The sequence below is a fragment of the Phocoena sinus genome, chromosome 8, assembly GCF_008692025.1.
Source record: "Phocoena sinus isolate mPhoSin1 chromosome 8, mPhoSin1.pri, whole genome shotgun sequence".
NCBI lineage: Eukaryota > Metazoa > Chordata > Mammalia > Artiodactyla > Phocoenidae > Phocoena > Phocoena sinus.
In genome coordinates, this window is record NC_045770.1 from 52,945,868 (window position 1) to 52,961,927 (window position 16,060).

The window sequence follows — 16,060 nt, forward strand, 5'->3', positions numbered from 1 at the left end:
GCATCTACTATGGGAATGATTAAAATTGTTGGATAAAACAAAAAAGCTTTATACTCTTGTGGAGTTTATAAGGGGAGTGAAAGACAATAAAACAAACAAGCAAATTCATAATTTTAAACTATGGTAAGACGAATGTACAAAAGCAGTAAGGAGCAGTGGCTGAGAGTAAAGGGGAAGGGATACCTACTCAGGTAGGGCAGTTTCTCTTTGGAATTACACATCCTAGGTAAAAATTGTATGTCTGCAACTTCCTAGCTATGTAATCTTAAGCAAATTACTTAGAGTCAGTTTCCTCAAAATGGCTATAATAATAATATGTGGGTTTAGTGTAAGAATCAAATGACATAATGATTATAAAATTCTAGAGAATTTCTGGCTAGTAGACACTCAATAAAGCTTGTCGTTGTGATTTTTTATATTATTACATCATCTGTTTATCTTTCTGAGCTTCCAATGTCTCTTCCCTAACGTGAATTAACGACAAACTCAGAGGGCTGTGAATATGCTATGCAGGATATCAGCTGTTACATCTGTTAATATGATTATGAAGGTATTCATATGGCTATCATTATAATTGTTGATGTTGTTTAAACTCAAAGTTGTCTTACCCGTAGCAAGTAAACTGTGAATGACATATATTATAAATGTATATTTATTCTTTAGGAATAAATTCACCTAAGGCTGTGGTATCCAGTACAGTGGCTGCTAGCCACATGCATCAGATAGCATAAACAAGGCAGATATAGAATATCTCCATCATCACAGAAAGTCCTATTGGACAGAAAGAATATAGGAATTCCAGACATCAAAGAAATACGTTGAAAAGAAGAATTCTATACACCAGATATCAGGGGTCAGATAGGCCATTGAGGGCCAGGTAGATCATTCCTCTGGAATATGTAATATTAACAACCCCTCACATTTGAGCAGCATCTACAGGCTTCAAATCACTTTCACAGCCATTACTTCATTTAGCCTTACAGCTACCCCTAAAGCAGGCGGGAAGGACAATGTTGCCTCCGCTTTACACCCGGGGGGAAATAATGAACGGGAGTAGTAGTAGCGGCTGCTGACACGCAAGTTCACCTATGGTTGTATATTGAATAGAGCTAAGTGCTTTAGTGTTTTTAATGAAAGCATGGAGCTCAGAGAGGTGAGGTGACTTACCTGTGGACATTCAGTAAATCGGGGATGTGTTTTCCAAGTCTAGACCGGTGCTTTCCACCACCCCTCTCTATTTCTTCTTGCGCAGGTTGAGTTCCAGTTCTCTATGATTGCAGAGACAAAGTTCTCCCAGTCCCTAAGTTGTCAGTGCAGGATGTACGGGGCATGTCTAATTGATCATCCTTTCTGTGCAACTTACAAATGGCTGACGCTCTCTGCTGCTGAAACAATGCAACGCGTGAAGATGAACTTTAATTCACGTTCAGCCTCTGTGTTCTTACCAACAGCTGCAGGAACAGCTGTTCCCCTCTTGGTGCTACCCTCTCCCCCTTTTCCCCAGCTAATTGCTTCCAACTAGTGGAGTAGAGATGATATTGTGGGCCGGGTCCTCTTCAACGGCCTCTCTCCACCTGTTATTATTCCAGGCCCTTCTTGTTCAAGGATTCAGGATGGTTCTGTTTGGATGATTAATTCTAGAATCTAACTGTTGCCTATTTCAAAACCCCATCCAACACACAAGTCACTGTTTTGTATATAACTCAAAGCCCTAGTAAGCAGATAGAAGCCTTAAAAATAGTAACAAATAATCAAACTATGTTTATTGAAGGCCTATTATGTGCCCAGTTCTATACTGGGCACCAGGTTGACCCTGAATTTTCAGGCTCTGTGGGAGGCTTAGCCCCCATGGAGGACCACATATCCTATGGCTAAACACTTGTAGGTTGTAAAAATCAAGTTGTTAAATATGTTCTGTCCTCCACCTGTAACAAATCTAACTTCATAAAAACCCAGATGGCCAGGTTCCACCTTAGAATCCTTGGGCTTCTCAGAGTTCCATGCTGGACTATGGCTGTGTAGACCCGGCGCCCAGCATACACAGTCTCTTATCCATGCTGCAAGGGGACCCAGTTCACAAGCACATGGACACCTCCACCCACGTGTCCAAGCTCGTCCACATTTCACAGGAAGAGACTCCCACGACCACTCTTTCAGCCTAGGGAGTATCCAGCAGGGGCTCATCTTCCACTCTCGAACGGATGGATATGGGGGTCACGTGAGCAGGGAAATGTGGATCTATGTAATGCCCAGCAGGACATCAGGTATATAGCAAGACAGCAATCAATAATAGCTATTATTCCTACTATCATGCATGGAATGAACTACGTAAAGTTCATTTAAAGAACTACATAAACCATAGTATGTACAACAAAGCGCAAATAATACATCATGTGGGTCTGACATTACCTCAATACCTTCTCACTAAGGACCTAGAAAAATCCTTACCCGGGAATAGCCAAGTCATTGGTCCCTTTTCTCTTTTTCGTTACCCTTGTGCTATCCTGATCCTTTATTATAGTTGATCTTCCTCTCTGGTCCTTGCCTGGGAACATCTCTTTCCTTACCTCCGTGGACTGGTCCCATTCTGGCATTAAGGTTGTACACCAGTTACAGCTAATTCTCTTTCCTGTTTTCAATTGCCCACGTTTTCACTTTAATTAACAGAGCCCTTCTCATGTGCACTAATACAGCTCTAGCTAATACTGTTTCCCATAGCACGAGTGCTGGGCTGGAGTATGAGAAGTCCAGCTCCGCTCAGCGCTCACTGCCACCGCAGGCTTTATCTGTTTCTTTAGAATGCATCATGAAAGTAGGTTGTCCGTATTTATGTATTACAGCTGTAATTACACGTGGTGCGAGGTGTGGGGATGTAAAGGTTATTTTTCCCTAACCTCTTAACCATTCTCAGCACAATATTTTTTTTCTGTGGTAAATGTTCCAGTCTTAGAGAACTTTTGTTTTAAAGAACAGAAACACGTTCAAGTCTTGTTTTAAAAGTCCTTTATTTGTTTTTAATAGATAGAGAGGGATTTCCTGGAACCTAGGTATAGAAAATCTCTCCCCTCCTCTCCCCTCCTCTCCCCTCTCCTCCCCTCTCCCCTCCCGTCTCCCCTCCCCTCCCCTCTTCTCCCTTCCCCTCCCCTCCCCTCCCCTCCTCTCCCTTCCTCCCCTCTCCCCTCCTCTCCCCTCCTCTCCCCTCCTCTCCCCTCCTCTCTCCTCCTCTCCCCTCCCCTCCCCTCCCCTTCCCTCTCCCCTCCTCTCCCTTCCTCTCCTCGCCCCTCCCCTCCCTTCCCCTCCCCTCTCCCCTCCTCTCTCCCCTCCTCTCCTCGCCCCTCCCCACCCCCCTCCTCTCCCCTCCCCTCCCCCCTCCTCTCCCCTCCCCTCCCCTCTTCTCCCTTCCCCTCCCCTCCCCTCCCCTCCTCTCCCCTCATTTCCCCTCCCCTTTCCCCTCCCCTTCCCTCTCCCCTCCTCACCCTTCCTCTCCTCTCCTTTCCCCTCCCCTCCCCTCCCCTCCCCTCCCCTCCCCTCCCCTCCCTTCCCCTCCCCTCTCCCCTCCTCTCCCCTCTCCCCTCCTATCCTCTCCCCTCCCCTCTCCCCACCTCTCCCCACCTCTCCCCACCTCTCCCCTCCTCTCCCCTCCCCTCCCCTCCCCTCCCTTCCTCTCCTCTCCTCCCCTCTCCCCTCTCCCCTCTCCCCTCTCCCCTCCCCTCCTCTCCCCTCCCCTCCCCTCCCCTCCTCTCCTCTCCTCTCCTCTCCTCTCCTCTCCTCTCCTTTATTCTTCTTCTCCCCAGGTAAGACTGTTAACCCCTGGTTCCTAGAATATCAGCCTTCACGAGGCTTTGGGTTGAAGTACTGACTGGGGCCCCATCTTAACAGTACTGTTTCAGTGCTCAGCACCTTCCAGCTCCAAGTTCTTGAAAGAGAGGATCTCATTGGCCTGGTTCACAGGTTCAGACGTCCAGCTATGATCCGATCAGCTCGGGTCATGCCAACTCTTCAACTGTGACTGTATGGTTTTAGAGAAGGGACTTTGACTGTATGGTTTTAGAGAAGGGACTTGACCTTGTAGAATGAAGCCACCTTCCTTATATGTGAAGTCAAAATAATCATTCTTAGCTGTAGCAAGGCAGTGGGATTGATAATGTTATCCTTTTCCTTTGCTATGCTATTCAGTTATTCATTCATTTATTTTATCCAGAAAGATGGATATTCATCATCCACTGTTCTTAGATTGTACTTAAACTGTTTTTTCTCAAATTTTATAATACTTTTTGGAAAAATAAAAATATTAAACCACAATATTCCAAGAAAAGTATAACTATGAATGATTTTATAATTGTAAATTAGCTGAGGAAAAGAAGAGAGTAATTGTAATTATTAAATTAAACAATCATTAATAATTTGATTTAATTGTAGGTCTTTTAATTTTCTTATGGGAAAGCTTATTTTAATAATTTCAAACTCTTTTCTGTATGGTAAAACACACATGAGCTACAAAATCATATGACTTTTTTGTCAGCATCTCTTGATGTATCCCAAGACCTTGAATCAGTGGGGGAAAGAAGACCAGTGTTTTTCTAAAACCTAATATGTTCTCAGCCCCAGTCCATAAATGCTACACCTGCCATCAACTTTAATCCTCTCAGCAGCCAGGGAAGGAAGGCAGGGAGTTAGAATCCTTGTAAAAGATGATGAAACCAATGCTTCTAAAAGTTAAGCTTTCTGTCCAAGGTCACATCCCTTGCGAATGGCCAGGCAGGAACTGGGATCTAGCTCTGTCTGCACATGAAAAACTGGCTGTGATACCGTACGGCATCGCTACTTAGAAGTTCTTTGTGAAACTCTCGTCTTCCTTTTCGAATGGGTTATTTGGTATCAGTTAAGTCACGGAAGTATAGCAATGACAGAAATTATCTGAATAAACAATTTAGATTTTTCTTTCATAAAGGCTAGATTTTACCTTATTCCATGCTTTAAAGTTAATCTGTTCTAATACAACAAAAAGGAGAGAATCCTCTAGAATGCGGGGAGGTGACTAAAAAAATATGACTTAATGCAGTCTGAAATGGCCACTGCACCTACACCTAGAAATGAGACATCGAATCATGCTTCGTCCTTTACTCTTCTGGAAAAAAAATCTAAACATTGAATTTACAGCTTTTCACGGAGTACCTTCTCCATGCCAAATGCTGTGCCCGCCATGAAGTAAGCCCTGAACCCATGGTCTTGCGTCCAAGCATTTGCTCGAATAATGAGAACTAACTCTGGATCATTTTCTCTCTTTGTCTGATGAAATTCTACAATTTACAGAATTTATTAACATTCTTTACAAGTCCCAGGAGAACAAGAAAGTGGAGTTCAATGCAGAATAAATAGCCCCGCTCTGCAATATTAAAAAATGATTTCCAGATTTATTCGTGCTGTGGAAAAGTGGTGGTAAAGGGGCAGTACATGTTACTTACTGAGCACTCTTTGCGTGTAAGTGCTTCCCCCACATTACAGAGTAATGCCCACACAGCCCTGGCAGTACCTGAGAGCGTTAATCACTATTTTGAAGTCTCTGGGTAGGGATTCTGAAGTGAGGAAGGAGAGGAGCGGGGTAGTTAGTAGATACAGGCAATGTGGTTACTTGATTTACTCCAGACTCCAATCCTGGAGACAAGTTCTCAGGCTGGGCCTAAAACTGTCATTCTTTTCCCCTCAAATCAATTTTTTTGTTTGTTTGTTTAAAAAAAAATACCCACAGGCAATGTTGATATCTTCACTGCAGTCATCCTAGTACGTGTTGTATCTGAGACAAGTAAAGCAGAGCCGGTACAGTTTTCTTCTTTTCATGCTTTAAAGAGAAGGAGGTAAAGAATTCAATGCACCGTTGATCCCAGAACACCTACCAGGCATCATTCTTCAAACACAGGCACTGACTAAAGACTCAAGTGCAGGAAGTGGCTGGGGTGACTGCCAATTATTTGCTGTGTGACTTTGGGCAGGTCTTGCACCCTCTCTGAGCATCTGCCTTTTCATCTGTAAAGCTATGGAACTGTCTTGCTATAGGAGGAGGGAGGATGTGAACAGAGGTGAGACTGAAAAGATTTAACAGTTCATGAAGCATGAGAACTGAGTAATCAGAAAGGATCGGGACTTTAGCCCTAGAGCAGGGTCCAAACGCATCTGCCATGCCATGTGTCAACACTCTGGGTGCTGAATCAAGGAGAGGTTAGGGGGTCCTAAAGAAGAAACAGGGGGCCAGGAAAAGGGGTAGCAATCAGCTGTCTTGGGGCAACAGCTATTTACCAATCTCAATAGAATTATTTGAGTATCTTAACAACCAATACTGCTATTTCTGTACATACCAGCTAAATAGCCTGGGTTTGAAGATTAAATTAGCTCATCTTTGTAAAGTGTTTAGCGTTTGGCCCCTGCTCAGAGAAGTAGGCACCCAGCAGATGTAGCTTGCTTCTTTCCTCTCCCTCCCTCTAACTGTCCATCTCCCAGCCCCCATGGCTCCCCTCTGCTACACAGCATGATCACTCCGCAGACCCTGGGCTACATAGCCTGTCTCCCTTCATAAAACGGATTTTTGTAGGCAAGAAAAGTTTCAGGTTGATTCTCAGAATGTCTGAGTCAAAGTTCTTTTCCATGCCTTTGCAATTACAGTTCCACACGGGCTTTGGAATTGGCGGTGAGGTTGAGATTGTCTGAGACCAGAATTCCCAGGGTGTGTTGTGGCTCTGAGATGGTAGGGAGCAAAAACCACAGGCATCACAGACCTCAGTTTGTAGATGATGATGAGGCTTTGGTCACGCTGGTTCCCCACTGAGCCTCAGCCACTCACGTGAATAGAAGGTGAGGGGTGGGGAAGGCTGCGGGGCAGGGAGGGGGTTGACTGGGATCAGCGGTTTTCGACCTTGGCTGTACATAGAAACCACCTGGAAGATTTAGAATACACTGTCTGTGTGCCACTCACAGAGACTCTGATTTAAGTGGTTTAGGGTAAAGCCTGGACTTGGGGATTTTTAAAAAGCCCTGGGCTATTCTAACGTGCAGCAAAAATTGAGAAAAACTTTGGACAAGATGATCTTTAAGCTCCAGTCCTACTCCGTTAGCCCCTGATTCTGTGTGTCCTTAAAGCCCATCAGAAAACCGCATTCCTGTAGTGTTTTTCTTAATGATCAGGCAATAAAAGCCTGAGAGCTGATAAATAAGACAGCTTTAGTGTTTACTACATTGATACCTTCTGCTGTGTTATCACCAGAATTTATTTGTGTTTGTGTTCGGGATTTTGGTTGTTTTGTCTTATTTTGTTGACATTTTGTGAAAACAGACAATTTCTCATACTGAAAGTAAAATGATGATTTAGAGTGATTCCAACATCTCCAAGGAATGACCAAGAAAGAGCAAAGTTAAGTTACTATGTGTAGTTGGCCTGACAAAATTGTCTTCTCTTGGATAAACTGTTCTCGTTAACTCCAGCTACTGCTGATTCCAGGGTTGTGCAAGGCTTTTTTAACAGAATTAAATAGAAATTCTTGTGCCTGGTGGATAATCATAGAGGGAAATGGTGAGATATTAAGACTATAAGGCACGCTGGTCTCTGATGATGTTAAGTTCAACATGTGTTGGTTTCTCAAGTGACTTTATGAACTACCAACCAGCAGGGTGGTAAAGGACAAGGGCCAGGTTCCAGTGCATCTCTGCATTTGCTGTTCTGAAGGCAAAGGACTTGCCCAGTGCTAGTCTATCCTTTGATGTTACAATTAACACATCAGAAAATATGAAACGGCAGCCATGAGAAACAGGAAAAATCTCAGAAGAGGAGACTGAAAGGCTTAGACAGGAATCTCATTTGGTCCTCTCCTTTCAAAGACAAGGAAGCCGCACCCAAGGAGTGGAAGTGACTTTTACAGTGTTACACAGCTAGTCACCAGGCTGAGCTTGAACTCAACCCAAGGTCAACTGGCACCCAGCCCAGGGCTCTCTCCTGATATCACAACAAGCCAAACGGAATCGGGATTGAATTAGCTGCAAGAAAACCCCTGCTGCAGTGGCTTAAACAAGTCAGAGATTTGCCTTCTGAATGTAACCTGACCAAGGAGTCAGGGGCTGCTTTGGGCACCCGGTAATGCTATCAGGGATCCAGACTCTTCTCATTTTCTGCTCTGCCATCCTTGGCATGGGCCTTGGAGCCCAACTACGTGGGTTCAAATTCTGCCTTTATCACTTAATTATGGAACCTCGTACAACACTTCATCTTTCTATACCTCAGTCTTCATTTTATTCAGCCCTTGACCCCAAAAGGTGATGAATGGTAAGGATATGAGATAATGGTGTTCCAGATGAAGGGACAGGAATAGATATAACTCATTGCACAGTGAGAAAAAGCAGGTTATCCCAAGATGCCAAATTCCACCTGAACCCTCTCCTCACACCAGGTGTCTTCCCGTGGCCTACCGAAGGGAAAATCTTGCGTGCAGAGGGTCAGGGCGGACCAGCCAACATTGTGAGCAGTGGTACAATGGGAAATTATCATCATATCTTTTTGTGAGACCCATTAAATAAGGGTTTGTTCTGTAACTCTTCAAGGCATAGGAAATGGCTTTATCCTCACTGAAAAGAGCAAAAGATTCTCATTTTCTGACATAGTCAAGATGATGAGTGAGTGATGCTATGGGATATGTATAAATATGTCAACAAGTCTCTGAATAGTTTCATGTAAGCATGTTTTACATTACTCGTGAGCGTAAACTATCAGTGTTTACCTATTTCTTCACACTGTGTCTATTGCACTAATATACGTGTGTGTGTGTGCATAAGAACGTGTAATCCTACAGTCAAATTATTTTCAAACATTATTAAATCTAATTCTCAATATTTAACTATCAGAATTCTGTTACTGAGCCATAAACTGAGTGTTGCTTGCCTGGGACGTAATGACTTCCCCATCACTAGAGGAATTCAAGCAGTGTCTGAAAATCCACTTGATGGAGCCATGGTTGAAGCAGTTCAAGTTTCAGAGGCTGAAAAGGGGTGAGGAATTGGGGAAGAACTAGATTAAATAACCTTAAAGAGGATTTTAAATTTTGTGAATGTGTAAGTGTGTGAAATATCATATAGATATAGATAAAGTTCTCGAATTTTCATTTAGTTATTTTATAGAGTTTTCAGTTTTCTGCTGAAATTCTTAGTACTATTTTTTTTTATTTCCTTGAATGCATTAAGCATAGCTGTTTTATTTTTTTAAAATTTTTATTGGAGTATAGTTGCTTTACAATGTTGTGCTAGTTTCTACTGTACAGCAAAGTGAATCAGCTATATGTATACATATATCCCCTCTTTTATGGATTTCCTTCCCATTTGGGTCACTACAGAGCATTGAGTAGAGCTCCCTGTGTACAGTAGGTTCTCATTAGTTATCTATTTTATACATAGTATCAATAGTGTATATATGTCGATCCCATTCTGCCAATTCATCCCAACCCCCCTTTCCCCTTGGTATCCATATATTTGTTCTCTACGTCTGTGTCTCTATTTCTGCTTTGTAATTAAGAACATCTATACACATTTTTTCAGATTCCACATATATGTGTTAATATACAATATTTATTTTTCTCTTTCTGACTTACTTCACTCTGTAGATAGTCTCTAGGCCCATCCACATCTCTACAAATGACCCAATTCTGTTCTTTTTTATGGCTGAGTAATATTCCATTGTATATATGTACCACATCTTCTTTATCCATTCCTCTGTTGATGGACATTAGGTTGTTTCCATGTCCTGGCTATTGTAAAGAGTGCTGCAGTGAACATCAGGCTGAATGTAAACAAACAGCTCACGCAGCTCAATATCAAAAAAACAAACAACCTAATCAAAAAATGGGTGGAAGACCTAAACAGACATTTCTCCAAAGAAGACATGCAGATTGCCAACAAACACATGAAAAAGTGCTCAACATCACTCATTATTAGAGAAATGCAAATCAAAACTACAATGAGATGTCACCTCACACCGGTCAGAATGGCCATCATCACAAAATCTACAAACAATAAATGCTGGAGGGGGTGTGGAGAAAAGAGAACCCTCTTGCACTGTTGGTGGGAATGTAAATTGATACAGCCACTATGGAGAACAGTATGGAGCTTCCTTAAAAAACTAAAAATGAAACTACCATGTGACCCAGCAATCCCACTACAGAGAGTATACCCAGAGAAAAGCTATTTTAAATGTTTCTGTTTTACACTCCACTATCTGCATCCCCCATAAGCTTGTTTCTTTTGTGTATTACCTCTACTGATTTTCAGTCCTATCTCTCACCTCTTCTTTTGCCCTGTCATTTTTTACTGAATTCTGGTCATTTTACATAAAATTAAATTGTGTATTTAATTTAAACGTAGGATAATGTATATTCCTCCAGAAAATATGTACATTGACTTTGGGCAGATTCATTAGTGTCAGTAGCTATCCTGGATCTGTCCAATTTGAGATTAAGATGTTTTGAAGCTAGACTTCATTCTCTTGGAGGGAAAATATACTTCTGCTTCACCATTACTTCTAGGTGTAGACCTTTAACTTCTCAACAGGAAATAAAGCTGTTTATCAGAATTATGCTTCATAGCTTGGGGAGCCCAAACTTCATTTTTTTTGCCCTTAGTTCTAGGAATCTGTTGAATCTGTATATACAACTTCTCAGCTTCTTAGATGCTTGATCCAGAACCAGCAGACACTTCTAGTAGAAAAACTACCCTACATATTGGGCTCATTTCTCCAGATTTCCTTTTTCTTCCTGAATCTTAGACCTATGATAATTTTGTAGCTCTCCACTTCCTTCAAACTATATTGTTAGTTTGGGTTTAGCTTTGCTAGTTATCCATAACAGGATGGTTACCAATATCTATCTCATCTAACTAGCTAGCTATCGCCTGTATTGCAACTCATTTCTTTTCCGTTAACAATACACCTTTACATGGTATCAGTATATGCTGCTTTATTTAGCCCGTTCCCTTTGGATGGGCATTGAGGTTATTCACAATTGCTCATAGCAAATATTGTTATGCATGTGTGTGAATATGTCCATAAGAAAAATTCTAGAAATGTAATTGCTACATATTGTGAAATTGTCTTCTAAAAAAAGTGTCCCAATTTACATTTCCACCAGCAGTGTATGAGAATGCATGTTCCCCCATAGGCTTACCACCACTAGATTTTATCAAACTTAGAAATTTTGTAATCAACTTTTTTTTTTTTTTTTTTTTTTTTTCAGAGCCCACACTCTTTATTTTTTAAATTAAATCCGACATACCATATTACATTAGTTTCAGGCGCACAACAAAGTGATTCCACACTTTTAAACATTAGGAAATGAATAACACGATAAGTTTGGTTACCATCTGTCACCATACAGGCTTATTACAATATTATTGACTATATTCCGTGTATGTACATTCCATCCCCGTGACTTATTTATTTTATAACTGGAAGTGTGTACCTCCTAATCCCTTCACCTATTTTACACAACTCCCCACCCGCTCCCCCTCTGGCAACCACCAGTTTGTTCTCTGTGTCTCTAACTCTGTTTCTGTTTTGTTCCCTGTGCTCACTTGTTTTGTTTTTGAGGTTCCACATACAAATAAAACCGTGTGGTATTTGTATTTCTCTGTCTGCCTTATTTCAGTTAGCATAATACCCTCTAGGTCCATCCATGTTGTCGAAAATGGCAAGATTTCATTCTTTTTTATTGCTGAGTAATATTCCATTGTGTATATGTATACCACTTCTTTTTTTTTTTTTTTTTTTTAAACATCTTTATTGGGGTATAATTGCTTTACAATGGTGTGTTAGTTTCTGATTCACAACAAAGTGAATCAGCTATACATATACATATGTTCCCATATGTCTTCCCTCTTGCGTCTCCCTCCCTCCCACTCTCCCCTTCCCACCCTTCCAGGCTGTCACAAAGCACCGAGCTAATATCCCTGTGCCTTGCGGCTGCTTCCCCCCAGCTATCTACCTTACTACGTTTGTTAGTGTGTATATGTCCATGACTCTCTCTCGCCCTGTCAAAACTCACCCTTCCCCCTCCCCATATCCTTAAGTCCGTTCTCCAGTAGGTCTGCGTCTTTATTCCTATCTTACCCCTAGGTTCTTCATGACATTTTTTTCCCTTAAATTCCATATATATGTGTTAGCATACGGTATTTGTCTTTTTCTTTCTGACTTACTTCACTCTGTATGACAGATTCTAGGTCTATCCATCTCATTACAAATAGCTCAATTTCATTTCTTTTTAAGGCTGAGTAATATTCCATTGTGTATATGTGCCACATCTTCTTTATCCATTCATCCGATGATGGGCGCTTAGGTTGTTTCCATGTCCTGGCTATTGTAAATAGAGCTGCAATGAACATTTTGGTACATGACTCTCTTTGAATTTTGGTTTTCTCAGGGTATATGCCAAGTAGTGGGATTGCTGGGTCATATGGTAATTCTATTTGTAGTTTTTTAAGGAACCTCCATACTGTTCTCCACAGTGGCTGAACCAATTCACATTCCCACCAGCAGTGCAAGAGTGTCCCCTTTTCTCCACACCCTCTCCAGCATTTATTGTTTCTTGATTTTTTGATGATGGCCATTCTGACTGGTGTGAGATGATATCTCATTGTAGTTTTGATTTGCATTTCTCTAATGATTAATGATGTTGAGCATTCTTTCATGTGTTTGTTGGCATTCTGTATATCTTCTTTGGAGAAATGTCTATTTAGGTCTTCTGCCCATTTTTGGATGGGGTTGTTTGTATTTTTGTTATTGAGCTGCATGAGCTGCTTGTAAATTTTGGAGATTAATCCTTTGTCAGTTGCTTCATTTGCAAATGTTTTCTCCCATTCTGAGGGTTGTCTTTTGGTCTTGGTTATGGTTTCCTTTGCTGTGCAAAAGCTTTGAAGTTTCATTAGGTCCCATTTGTTTATTTTTGTTTTTATTTCCATTACTCTAGGAGGTGGGTCAGAAAGGATCTTGCTGTGATTTATGTCATAGAGTGTTCTTCCTATGTTTTCTTCTAAGAGTTTGATAGTTTCTGGCCTTACATTTAGGTCTTTAATCCATTTTGAGCTTATTTTTGTGTATGGTGTTAGGGAGTGATCTAATCTCATACTTTTACATGTACCTGTCCAGTTTTCCCAGCACCATTTATTGAAGAGGCTGTCCTTTCTCCACTGTACATTCCTGCCTCCTTTATCAAAGATAAGGTGTCCATATGTGCGTGGGTTTATCTCTGGGCTTTCTATCCTGTTCCACTGATCTATCTTTCTGTTTTTGTGCCAGTACCATACTGTCTTGATTACTGTTGCTTTGTAATATAGTCTGAAGTCAGGGAGCCTTATTCCTCCAGCTCCTTTTTTCGTTCTAAAGATTGCTTTGGCTATTCGGGGTCTTTTGTGTTTCCATACAAATTGCAAAATTTTTTGTTCTAGTTCTGTGAAAAATGCCAGTGGTAGTTTGATAGGGATTGCATTGAATCTGTAGATTGCTTTGGGTAGTAGAGTCATTTTCACAATGTTGATTCTTCCCATCCAAGAACATGGTATATCTCTCCATCTATTTGTATCATCTTTAATTTCTTTCATCAGTGTCTTATAATTTTCTGCATACAGGTCTTTCGTATCCTTAGGTAGGTTTATTCCTAGATATTTTATTCTTTTTGTTGCAATGGTAAATGGGAGTGTTTTCTTGATTTCACTTTCAGATTTTTCATCATTAGTATATAGGAATGCCAGAGATTTCTGTGCATTAATTTTGTATCCTGCTACTTTACCAAATTCATTGATTAGCTCTAGTAGTTTTCTGGTAGCATCTTTAGGATTCTCTATGTATAGTATCATGTCATCTGCAAACAGTGACAGCTTTACTTCTTCTTTTCCAATTTGGATTCCTTTTATTTCCTTTTCTTCTCTGATTGCTGTGGCTAAAACTTCCAAAACTATGTTGAATAAGAGTGGTGAGAGTGGGCAACCTTGTCTTGTTCCTGATTTTAGTGGAAATGCTTTCAGTTTTTCACCATTGAGGATGATGTTTGCTGTGGGCTTGTCATATATGGCTTTTATTATGTTTAGGAAAGTTCCCTCTATGCCTACTTTCTGGAGGGTTTTTATCATAAATGGGTGTTGAATTTTGTCGAAAGCTTTCTCTGCATCTATTGAGATGATCATATGGTTTTTCTCCTTCAATTTGTTAATATAGTTTATCACATTGATAGATTTGCGTATATTGAAGAATCCTTGCATTCCTGGAATAAACCCCACTTGATCATGGTGTATGACCCTTTTAATGTGCTGTTGGATTCTGTTTGCTAGTATTTTGTTGAGGATTTTTGCATCTATGTTCATCAGTGATATTGGCCTGTAGTTTTCTTTCTTTGTGACATCCTTGTCTGGTTTTGGTATCAAGGTGATGGTGGCTTCGTAGAAGGAATTTGGGAGTGTTCCTCCCTCTGCTATATTTTGGAAGAGTTTGAGAAGGATAGGTGTTAGCTCTTCTCTAAACGTTTGATAGAATTCACCTGTGAAGCCATCTGGTCCTGGGCTTTTGTTTGTTGGAAGGTTTTTAATCACAGTTTCAATTTCAGTGCTTGTGATTGGTCTGTTAATATTTTCTATTTCTTCCTGATTCAGTCTTGGCAGGTTGTGCATTTCTAAAAATTTGTCCATTTCTTCCAGATTGTCCATTTTATTGGCATAGAGTTGCTTGTAGTAATCTCTCATGATTTTTTTTATTTCTGCAGTGTCAGTTGTTACTTCTCCTTTTTCATTTCTAATTCTATTGATTTGAGTCTTCTCCCTTTTTTTCTTGATGAGTCTGGCTAGTGGTTTATCTATTTTGTTTATCTTCTCAAAGAACCAGCTTTTAGTTTTATTGATCTTTGCTATTGTTTCCTTCATTTCTTTTTCATTTATTTCTGATCTGATTTTTATGATTTCTTTCCTTCTGCTAGCTTTGGGGTTTTTTTGTTCTTCTTTCTCTAATTGCTTGAGGTGCAAGGTTAGGTTGTTTATTCGAGATGTTTCCTGCTTCTTAAGGTGGGCTTGTATTGCTATAAACTTCCCCCTTAGAACTGCTTTTGCTGCATCCCATAGGTTTTGGGTCGTTGTGTCTCCATTGTCATTTGTTTCTAGGTATTTTTTTATTTCCTCTTTGATTTCTTCAGTGATCACTTCATTATTAAGTAGTGTATTGTTTAGCCTCCATGTGTTTGTATTTTTTACAGATCTTTTCCTGTAATTGATATCTAGTCTCATGGCGTTGTGGTCGGAAAAGATACTTGATACAATTTCAGTTTTCTTAAATTTACCAAGGCTTGATTTGTGACCCAAGATATGATCTATCCTGGAGAATGTTCCATGAGCACTTGAGAAAAATGTGTATTCTGTTGTTTTTGGATGGAGTGTCCTATAAATATCAATTAAGTCCATCTTGTTTAATGTATCATTTAAAGCTTGTGTTTCCTTATTTATTTTCATTTTGGATGATCTGTCCATGGGTGAAAGTGGGGTGTTAAAGTCCCCTACTATGAATGTGTTACTGTTGATCTCCCCTTTTATGGTTGTTAGTATTTGCCTTATGTATTGAGGTGCTCCTATGTTGGGTGCATAAATATTTACAATTGTTATATCTTCTTCTTGGATCGATCCCTTGATCATTATGTAGTGTCCTTCTTTGTCCCTTTTAATAGTCCTTATTTTAAAGTCTATTTTGTCTGATATGAGAATTGCTACTCCAGCTTTCTTTTGGTTTCCATTTGCATGGAATATCTTTTTCCATCCCCTTACTTTCAGTCTGTATGTGTCTCTAGTTCTGAAGTGGGTCTCTTGTAGACAGCATATATAAGGGTCTTGTTTTTGTATCCATTCAGCCAATCTGTGTCTTTTGGTGGGAGCATTTAGTCCATTTACATTTAAGGTAATTATCGATATGTATGTTCCTATTTCCATTTTATATATTGTTTTGGGTTCGCTACTATAGGTCATTTCCTTCTCTTGTGTTTCGTGTCTAGAGAAGTTCCTTTAGCATTTG